Here is a 9,804-nt window from a genome sequence, read left to right on the forward strand (position 1 = left end):
ATTTATAAAAAGTACAGCAGAGCCTATTTCTTAGGATGGTCTAAACCGTTCATTTGATGGGCCACAACATAAATAGGTCATATCCTCTAAATCAACTCCATGGGATGATCCTAACCCTCCGATCTTTGAGATTTCTAGAATGATCATAACCTACAGATCAGAGGGTTAGGATCATCCCATGGAGATGCTTTACAAGGTACATCCTATTTAAGTTGTGGCCCATCAACTGAACGGCTTGGATCATCCTAATAAAAATAAAAATACTATGGACTTCAGCCCCACACATCATATAAAACCTTAGGGATTTGCTAGGGACCATTGAAGAAGGCATTTCTCAGATGGGCTGTTGCATGTGAGAGCAGCCACACAGGCTAACTTTTCAGCAGATTTTGTCTTATTCATTTAATTCATCTGAGATGGCTGCTCTCACATGCAATAGCCCAACTAAGAAATGCCTTCTGCGATGGTCGCTAGCAAATCCCAAAACCTTATCTATTAAAGCCTTTATGTACTAAAAAGAGCTTATCTAAAACATTATGAATGTAAATTTGTGCACTTGCAGAGGAGAGCAAATCCTTTGATTTTTGTAGGAATGGGACGTCCATGTGGCACTCGGACAGAAGTCCATATATGTCAAGTCATCAAAAATCATACATGTGCTATCTGCAACCGAGGTCGGAGTTTTGGGTCCCACAAAAAACATTAGTTATAAAACGGAAGTGATACATTCACCCCATTTTCTTCCTCGGGGCCACCTTCCTCTAGTGTATTTATATTTTATAACTACACATTTCCCTTATAAAAGCATATGTTCTTTTTCATCAATCATGTTTGGGTGTAGAACATTGTGCGGTTAGGCGAGGGTACCCATTCCCTAATAACCCATCCACATCTCACTATCTTTCTGATGTGGGGATCTTTGCTTTCAAGTGAAACCCCCAACAATCTCCCCATCCATGTGGAAGCAACATGGATAATCTCGCCCCTCCACGCGGGTGCAACTTGAGCGAACTACGAGATCTTTCCCAAGGGATTTTTCCGTAGTTGGAGGCATACCTGCTGTTACCAAGATCTTCCCAAAGGAATTTTCTATCCTTGAGTTAAACCGGGGTTACCACGCCCTGAGCTATGATGCCATATGCTGGGAACTTAACCGTGTAGAATTCACCCTTAAAAGCTAGGCGTTAGAGGGAGGGTGCCCATTCCCTTATAACCCATCCACATATCACTATCTTTCTGAAGTGGGATCTTTGCTTTCACGTGGAACCCCCAACACACATGTTCCATTTCTTGTATATAAATTATACACTAAGATCCACAGTATAATCAGTTGTTTCTTGATTATACTCTAAGAAATACCCCACTGATTGGACGTTTAAGATCAAATGAGCTCTCCACTGATTGGATGGTCTAGATTGATGGGCATGTGCAAAGACTAGATGATAAGCAATGGATCTATAGTGCCTGGTCTTAATGTATAATGTCGGGCTGCTAGATTTCAACTATTATTGAGATATTTTGGAGGATTTTATTGAAGAAAAAAAGGTTAATTCTCCAATTATCTTATTTGTGGGAGAGATGGGACCGACCTAACATGTTACTCTGCACCAGTGGGTCCCATCAACAGTGCAAATGTCACAGAAATTGTCCTCATTCAGAGGACTTGGAGGGCCCACCTCAATAATGAAGGAAGCCCGATTCAGTGCCCCACAAGAGGTGAGTTTCATAGAGGAATGCTTCAGTTGGGTGCGATCACATTATAATACAGTGAGGTGCCCCCACTATAGCATGTAGTGGGTCCCACCTTTGGTTGATGTATATCTCAAATGTCCAAGAATTCAACCCACACATTCTTTTGTAGCATCAAGTAATGTGAATCTTTTGTGCTTGAATATGAACAATACAAAAGCTTACGAGGCCAATGCCAAATGATATCAGCACAACCATGTTTTTATATTTCCACTAACCATCTTGTCTTTTAGTATTTAAAGAGCTGTAAAAAGGTTATTACAGATTACAAAAAGATCTAAAAAATCAATTAAAAAAGAAAAAGACAAATCCTGCAACTATTAAAACATAGTTGTGCTGGTATCAATTCCGCGACGCTTAAAATAGATGTTATTTGATGTTATGATTAATGTTTAGGCCACAGGAGAATCAATGCAAGTCCTATCAGGTTTTGATATCTATAATATAGACGGTTCAGATGAGTTGAAAGGTGGGAACAACTGTCTTGTAGTGTGGGCATCATGTTTTGATAATAGGACGAACTCAACACAGAATGGCCAAGATGGGTGTGTATTCAGTTGAATAAACAGAAATACAACACGTTTCATATTCTTGGGGTTTACTCACTTGCAATACCAACAGCGGTTGATAAAGGGTATTTTGCTTGTCTTTCTTGCAACAAGATACTAGTTCTTACCATGGTTTTAAATTTCTGTTTCGTCTAAAATTTCGGACTTATCCGAAACCGAAACAAACCAAAATTTTAGCCAAAATCTGGGCGAAATTTGGTATTCAATCTCGAAACAGCCATTTTTTAGGGCGAAATTTCGACTGAGTTTTTTTGGGAATTGTCATTACAACAAAGTGAGCCTTTATCAGCGGTCAAAACCACTATTTTTTTCGACCTCTATCCATATTTTGATAATGGCACTGCTCACATTGTTTTACAGTCTTAATTTTTTTATTTGAATGACAAAGAATTATATTACTAAATAAAGAAACCGAAGAAGCAATCTGGAGATCGAGTTGATCAAGTACAATGCAAACAAGAAAAAACACATAATTAACCAAGGTGGAAGGAAGTAAAAAATTTCCCAGTCCACCCTTGAAACTCCGTCCCTGGCTAGTCTATCGGCCATTCTGCCTCACTATTCGTTGATCATCTTATGTGATGGAAAGAGATAGAAGTACCAGCCACTTGATCCATGATCTTGTCTATCCAATGAGAAAACTTCCAGGGATGGGAGAGAGGCTACCCTTCACCCATTTTATTATACTAGTAAAAGTGCACGTGCAACTGTGCGACTGAGGCATGCATTTCAACATAATTCTGACAACTTAGCTGAGTTCCGTAGCCCCAATTGCGTGCTTAACATAACGGAAATGCATGAACTAAATAATGGAGGAACCGTGCGACCGAGATGGTCAATACGGATGATACATCAAAGTGAAACAAAAACAAGTAGACCCTGATGGGGAGGAAATAAAAAAACTCCAAAACTGCCCTATTGTTATATTATCTTCTTGGCTCTCTACCACATCTTCAATGATAGTTTGTTCCGCAGTATTCAAATGATAACCTTTGTGATGCTCTCAGAACCAGCATATCACCGGCCTTGTTTTAGCATGTCTATTTGAGAGAGCGCCTTGCTAACATAAAACCCAAAAAGATGAATAGAACTGAAGCAATTGGTTCTCAAATTATTTTACTCTAGTGTTTTTTTAGTGCTGTTTTTCCCTGTCTTTTGCTGTATGAAGCTTGATGAAACTGTAATCACTTAGGGAAAATAATTTGATCATTAGAATATAGTTGCTCTTCCAAGGATTTTATAGGGAGCTTATTGATCAATGATCTTTGGAAATGAATGTTCATATTTTGCAAAAATACTGATGACAAAATAAAACATCTAAACCTCCGAACCAAGTTAATAACAGACCGAAAAGGAAAAATCAAGTTACAAGTGGGGTGCATTATCCTACAGTGTGGCGAAAAAATCATCGCCGCTGTTTTTCGGACTGCTTTTTCCATCTTACGCCGGTGCCACTTAAGCAGTGGGATTTACTCCCCGAGGCTGCCACGTGGGAAGACAGATGTGGGACCTCTGTTGTATCTTTTTCTTTTATCATACTTTTTGTGGGAAGTGATAGATTTGTCCCCTTTCCTTCACTGGTCAGTCCTCTATAGTTTATTTATGAGTTATGACAACCTTTTACATTACAAGGAAAAATATCTTCTTATGATCTTTAATTTACTTATGCTAGAGAAATATTTGGAGATATAAATAACTGAGCCTGTCTTTGAGCAATCTAAGATGACTTCATTAACTAAGCGTTCTTAATGGTCCAAGTTCTCGTGAACAGCCACACCCTGATTGAAACAAAGGGGACATTGGAACCTTCAAAATTTTGAAGCTAGGCTTGTTGAAGAAAATCAAGCACCTGAAGTTGTTCTCTGTACCAATGCAAAGTGTAAAGCCATAAGTAAGATGATGTTCTTGATTGATTGTATTCTACTTCTCATTTGGTAATTTTACCTTTGATGGTAAATTGCTTGCAAAGCTTGTTTGCTTACGCAGGACCTCATCATATCCTTTACAGATGACCTCCCCACAATCATCTCCGAAACAGATTATTCCTCTTGATTGATTCTCAAAGACGACCCCCGCCCACCAGAAATTCAAGGAAAAAATAAATCTGTGAAGACCATTCAATAAATATTCAGTTGAATCCCACTCTTAAATGAAGTTTGGGTTTTGGTAGAAAACCAAACCTTATTGACAGACATCGATCGATCTGCTCAGGGTAGTATATTTTTCGTTGCGCAGCATGTGACTGTAATTGAAGGATCTGTAACATGATTCTTGTTGATATTACCGCCTAAGCACATATGGATTATCTTCTTGGAAAAAAAATCTAGAGAATTAGGAAGTAAATCAATAAAAGTTCTAATTCTGTCAGTAATCCGACCACTAAACTCTGACTCACATTTTGAGTCCCAAAAATGCAGAATGAAGCAAAATCGGTTGAAGTTCTTTATGTCATAGTACCATGGGTTTCCAGCATCTTCAGCCTCTTTTGCTTCGGCCAGAACCTCATCATAGAAATACATGTTGCAGATCTTAAAATGATCTTCAAAACCAAGTTTTGAAAACAGAATTCTTTTGACAAGTTGTGTTTTTCAAAAGTTCCTGCATGACCTTCTACATTTTGACTTAATCACAAAGGGTCCTTCAACTTATTTAATTTATAAAAATACTGCAAAGTTTGCTACCGATTTCAACACACGAAGAAAATCTTGAAATGGGGAAAAAAAAAAACCACAAAAGGCATGTGATCACAATAGCATAGTTATTGCAGGCATATAATATCCACCAAGAAAAGGGAAGCTTGGAAATGAACACAACAATACTTGGATGCAAGTAATTTTTCCTGCCCACATAAACACAGTTTAACTATTATATGTATTTGTAGACCATCCATCTTCTTACTGTTTAAAATATCTGTTATTTTTTCTAATATAAAACATACCTTAACAGTTGCAACTGGTGTAAGTTATAATTTAATAATTAAGTCTGCCTCTTTGATAAGTGGCAAAAAAGGAAGCTTGGAAATGAACATCAAATTACTTTGATGCAATTATGTTAACTACAACAGTAAAATGTGCTATTTTAATATTTATATAATGTGTTTAATTTATTAAGAGAGAACTACTCTAATCCATTAACTTCTAAATATTGACAAAAGAATACGGCAATTATAATTTAGTTCCTTCCCTTTTTAAGTTCTCTTCTTTTTTCCAAGTAAGAAGGGGTCTGCTGTATGGTTTAGGATTTTCATCAAATCAAAATTACTAAAGATTGTCATCGTGGGCCATTCCATAATAATTGGACTTTCCTTGGGTGCTTCTCAAAGCCTCTACACAATAAGACATGTTGTAGCTTCCTTGAGTTTCTACCCGTTTATTGAGGGAATGGGACTTTGGCGATCCATAGTTCAGGAGCGGGTTAAGAATCTTTACCAAGTAGGATGAATGCAGAAAATGATCAAAATCAAAATAGAAAGCACAAAAGGAACTATTCCACAGTTCTCCTCTTTGACTTGTGTACCTTCTTTCGTTGCATGTTTGTATGCATCTAGTGTGAGTGGGAATTAAAGATCCAGAATGTGGAGTATTTCCTCATCAACACTACATGAGAAATTCAAATCAAATCACCAATGTAAACCCTAATTTGAATAAACTGCATAAGTTGTAAATGCAAAATGAGCAAAACAATTAAACTATATAAGTTACAGAGGCCCTTTATCTCAGTAAAACAACAACAATAACAACATTAATATAATAACAGGAACAATAACAAAAAAAAAAAGAAGGAATAAGAACATCAGTCCCCACATAAAAAAACAAATAAAATTACTAGAAGATTACTACATCAAAGCCATGAATTTTTAAACACATTTGAGGTTTTATTTTCTTCTCTTCTCGGCTAGACAATTTATGTTCGCGGCTTTCCATCGTCTTCCATGTCCATCTAAGAAGGGAGGGCTCTCTTCCAGTCCTCTCTAGATGATGGAGGGAAAATGGAGCAGTAGTCCTATATCCAAACAACATTTATGAGTAAACTAAACAATTTGAGGTTGATTCTTTTTATTTTTAGGAAATAATAACAAATCAATTAAATTTTTTCAACTTACCATGCTTCCATTAGGAGGTGCACAATGGGCAAGCAGAAGAGTAGTCAAAACCCATCTTAGGAAGTATAACAGGTTGTTCTCCACTAACACCAACTCTCCCTTGCAAAAGAAAAGAAGGAGAAAGAAAATGTAAGTTCCAATGAGAAACATTTGCAGCAATGAATTAGTCGATATGCAAAAAAGAACCGCTCTTTTGAAGGTTGACTCTGGCCCTTAATGTATATGTTCCTAGAGATATTAAAATAACTAAACCGTCTTCCATCAAAACTTCTGAATAAAAATTACAATTAAGAAAAGAAGAAGAAGAAGAGCATTAGAAGTTGAAGCTCTTGTGCATGTTCACCCGCAAATATATTCCTTGTGATTGTAATTGTATCTTACTTGACATGAGAAGAACACATATGAGATGGGCTGGAAATAATAAAAATGAACACAGATCTAAGAGTTTTCTCACAATGGCTTCAAAGATTAGCACGCATTGAAATTAAAGGATTGCCCCAGAAATTTCAATGTACAATCATATTCGAGGAAATGACTCCGGGATATGAAATTTCCATGTACAATCATATTCATGGACATTTGGAGAAATCTATTTATCTGAGATATGCAACATTTGGAACAATTATATGCTTTCCAAATTTGTAGTGCACCACGTAACACCTAAGTTTGTATTGACTTAACAGAAATGCCCACTTTGGATTGTTGACAAAGACAATAAAACTGGAAAAACTGACAAATGACATATATCAATATCAAAATATGTTATAAAAATTTATAATCATTATATTATAAAAGATTTAGCGAAATAGTACCTACAAGAACCTTTGCTCTTCCCACCATCGCATAATGGGCATGACTTCCTAGAAGATTGAGCAAGAAGAAAGTTAGCAATCAATCAAGGATTACACTCAATCTAACAAATTTTGATTAAAAAAGTGGCACTCCTAAACTAATCATAAAGTTCCCATTGTTCACAAACTCATAAACGAGCATCCAATAGTATCAAATTCATCATCATAAACGCCAACAATTGGACTAAAAAAGGCAGTAATCAATCCTTGTGAAAGCTTCTACTTCGGCTCTAAATTCCTTTCCAGCCAATTCTCACAAGAAACATATGAAAATACAGTTCAAACATCAAAGGAGAACCAAATGTTTTCAAATTGTATGAAGCATTCAAATTATCCCTGTTATGATCAATTAGAAAGTAAAGTGATTCGAGGTTGGCATAGAACTTACAGATTATTGAGCAGCTTTTTTACTGCCACTTCAGTTTCGTTAATCAGCCACCCCTTATAAACTATTCCATACCCACCCTCCCCAAGGACATTCTCCTTCAAGAAACGATTAGTCACGAACTCAAGATCCCTCAAAGTAAACCAGTGACCCCATCCAAGATGTGAGAATTCAGGCAGACCAATCAAAGGTGACTAATACAAGTCCATATGAAGAAGATGATCCCCGCTTTGTCATGCTGATAAACCGAGCTGCATTGGTTGATATTATTAACATCACTTCATTTGTTCATACTCAAATGCACTAACATCTCTGAATCCTTATCAAATGATTTATCATGTATACGGAGAACCCCTTCATGGGCATTGGGAAAAAGTGTAGACCCGCACTGTCGAATTCTATCTCGTTTGAAACATTGGCTATTTGGGAAATGGGAAACTTGTCCAGCATCCTCTTTGATTTCTCCAGAGATGTTGCCCATATAGATAAGAGAGAGAGAATTAACATAATGAATGCACCAACACAGATGTCAACCACAGCCCACAATTTCAGGTCAAAAAATGATGTCTTCCTTGATAATTCAACATTCAGAAAACCACCAGATGACATTTCTGAACGAGAATAGAACATGTATCAGGGACTTTTAACTTGCCCACTATGAAACAAAACTAAAGCTTTAAAACCAAACCAATTGTCGCCTCAATGTCGGCATAGTTAGGATATACAACTGGAAATATTATTTCCAAATATGTAGAGAAATCTAGAACAATCAGGTTTTTAGACATGTTTTATAGATCTTCATATGCACAAAGATCTAACATAAAGATTATGGCTACAAACATTAATCTATACAACTGAAGTGCATATAGGGAAATAACGTTTCCCCCCTTTTTTATTTAGTCTACTGATTTTGGCACTACCATGTTTTAATAAATGCATAAACATGAATTATTTATTGGAGAGAATTTAACAAACTTTACATGTTTTTGAAGGGAATACTTTATAAAAATACAGAAAAATACTTTACATGAATGACAGAGGTTCCCACAATGGGGAGAACATGGTTAAAAAGAAAAGGAAATTATACCTTGAAAATTCTCCCAGACCCAACAAGCAAAACCCATCTGTCATTTGATATGATTTAAGTTTTCAAAAGGCCATCACTTAAACCCTTCATCTGATGTGGTTTGAGTCTGCAAACGGTGACAGACTTGGTGGCCAGGGACTACCTCAGGTGTTCTAATTCCAAAATGTCAGTGTCGAATCCCCTGCTGCAAAGGCTACTTTGCATATCCATCTGGGCTCTGAAAATAATGGAATAAAAATGCCTGCAATTTTCAAAGAATGATCAGAAATCAAGGAACAAAAGAAAACCAAATGCAAATGGAAGAGAGAGTTGAAGAAATCACACAGCATACACTGAAGGAATATTTGTGAATCACTAACAAAAAAGAGTGGATACTATATCTATCAGATTCTTATAAATAATTATATAAAAAAAAACAAGAAAGGGGTCGAGAGCATCTATGGGCTCGATTAAAGTAGGAATGTAATGGAAGGAAAAAATCAAGGAGGAGGTCTGGGGCAGAGAACTTCACTTGATAATTCAAAAGTTGGAAAATCACTTCTATTAAAGAAAAATGTATACCTCGTCCTTAATTTCTGTATGTGTTGTTGTCCCAGTAATCCCAATCAGAAGAAAAATGTACAAAACAAAAGAGATAAATGCCCAAGGAGAAGAAGATGTGGGACGATCTGTAAATGAAAAAAGAAAAAGAAAATGAACACTCCAGCAAAAGTGACCAGAAGAAGGGTTTTGCTTGCTCTGGGAGAGAAGACGGAAAGAGGTTTTTTGTGTGAAAGAGAAGGCGTAAAAAGGAGAGGATTTTGGCTGGAAATGACGCGTGGGTTATATGCGAGATTCAAATTTGTAAAGGGACGGGTGGTGGGAGTAGCTAATCCAACTCAAAGATAACCGACGCGTGGGTTATCTGATGGGTTTGAGGGACAGGGGGTGGTAAAAAGCAAATCATGTGGAATGACCAACATACCCTGAAGTAATGAGACTTAATGGGAAGATTTTTTGAAGCAAGGGTAAGGAATTTCTGCAAAAGATGGCTGACGAACTTTCGTTGGTTCACGCTTTTA

The 9,804-nt window shown here is 36.8% G+C and overlaps 1 long non-coding RNA gene across 5 annotated transcripts; it reads right to left on the minus strand.

The window, feature by feature from the left end:
- Positions 1-3,620: 3,620 nt before the first annotated feature.
- Positions 3,621-9,568, minus strand: LOC143862617 (uncharacterized). Of its 5 annotated transcripts, XR_013240385.1 has the most exons (9): positions 9,305-9,558; positions 8,744-8,984; positions 7,660-8,267; positions 7,233-7,280; positions 6,421-6,519; positions 5,835-6,320; positions 4,499-4,575; positions 4,263-4,422; positions 3,621-4,180 (listed from the first exon to the last, which is right to left on the minus strand). It is a non-coding gene; the product is annotated as an uncharacterized LOC143862617 (long non-coding RNA). The 5 variants fall into 5 exon arrangements; XR_013240388.1 differs by having other exon boundaries at positions 3,634-4,180; positions 4,499-6,320; positions 7,660-7,907; positions 9,305-9,568; XR_013240390.1 differs by having other exon boundaries at positions 3,634-4,180; positions 4,499-6,320; positions 7,237-7,280; positions 9,305-9,568.
- Between the last annotated feature and the right edge of the window lie 236 nt (positions 9,569-9,804).

This window comes from Tasmannia lanceolata, unplaced genomic scaffold (genome assembly GCF_043159265.1).
Source record: "Tasmannia lanceolata isolate RefF3 unplaced genomic scaffold, GAP_Taslan_0.1 ptg000037l, whole genome shotgun sequence".
In the NCBI taxonomy this organism is placed as follows: domain Eukaryota; kingdom Viridiplantae; phylum Streptophyta; class Magnoliopsida; order Canellales; family Winteraceae; genus Tasmannia; species Tasmannia lanceolata.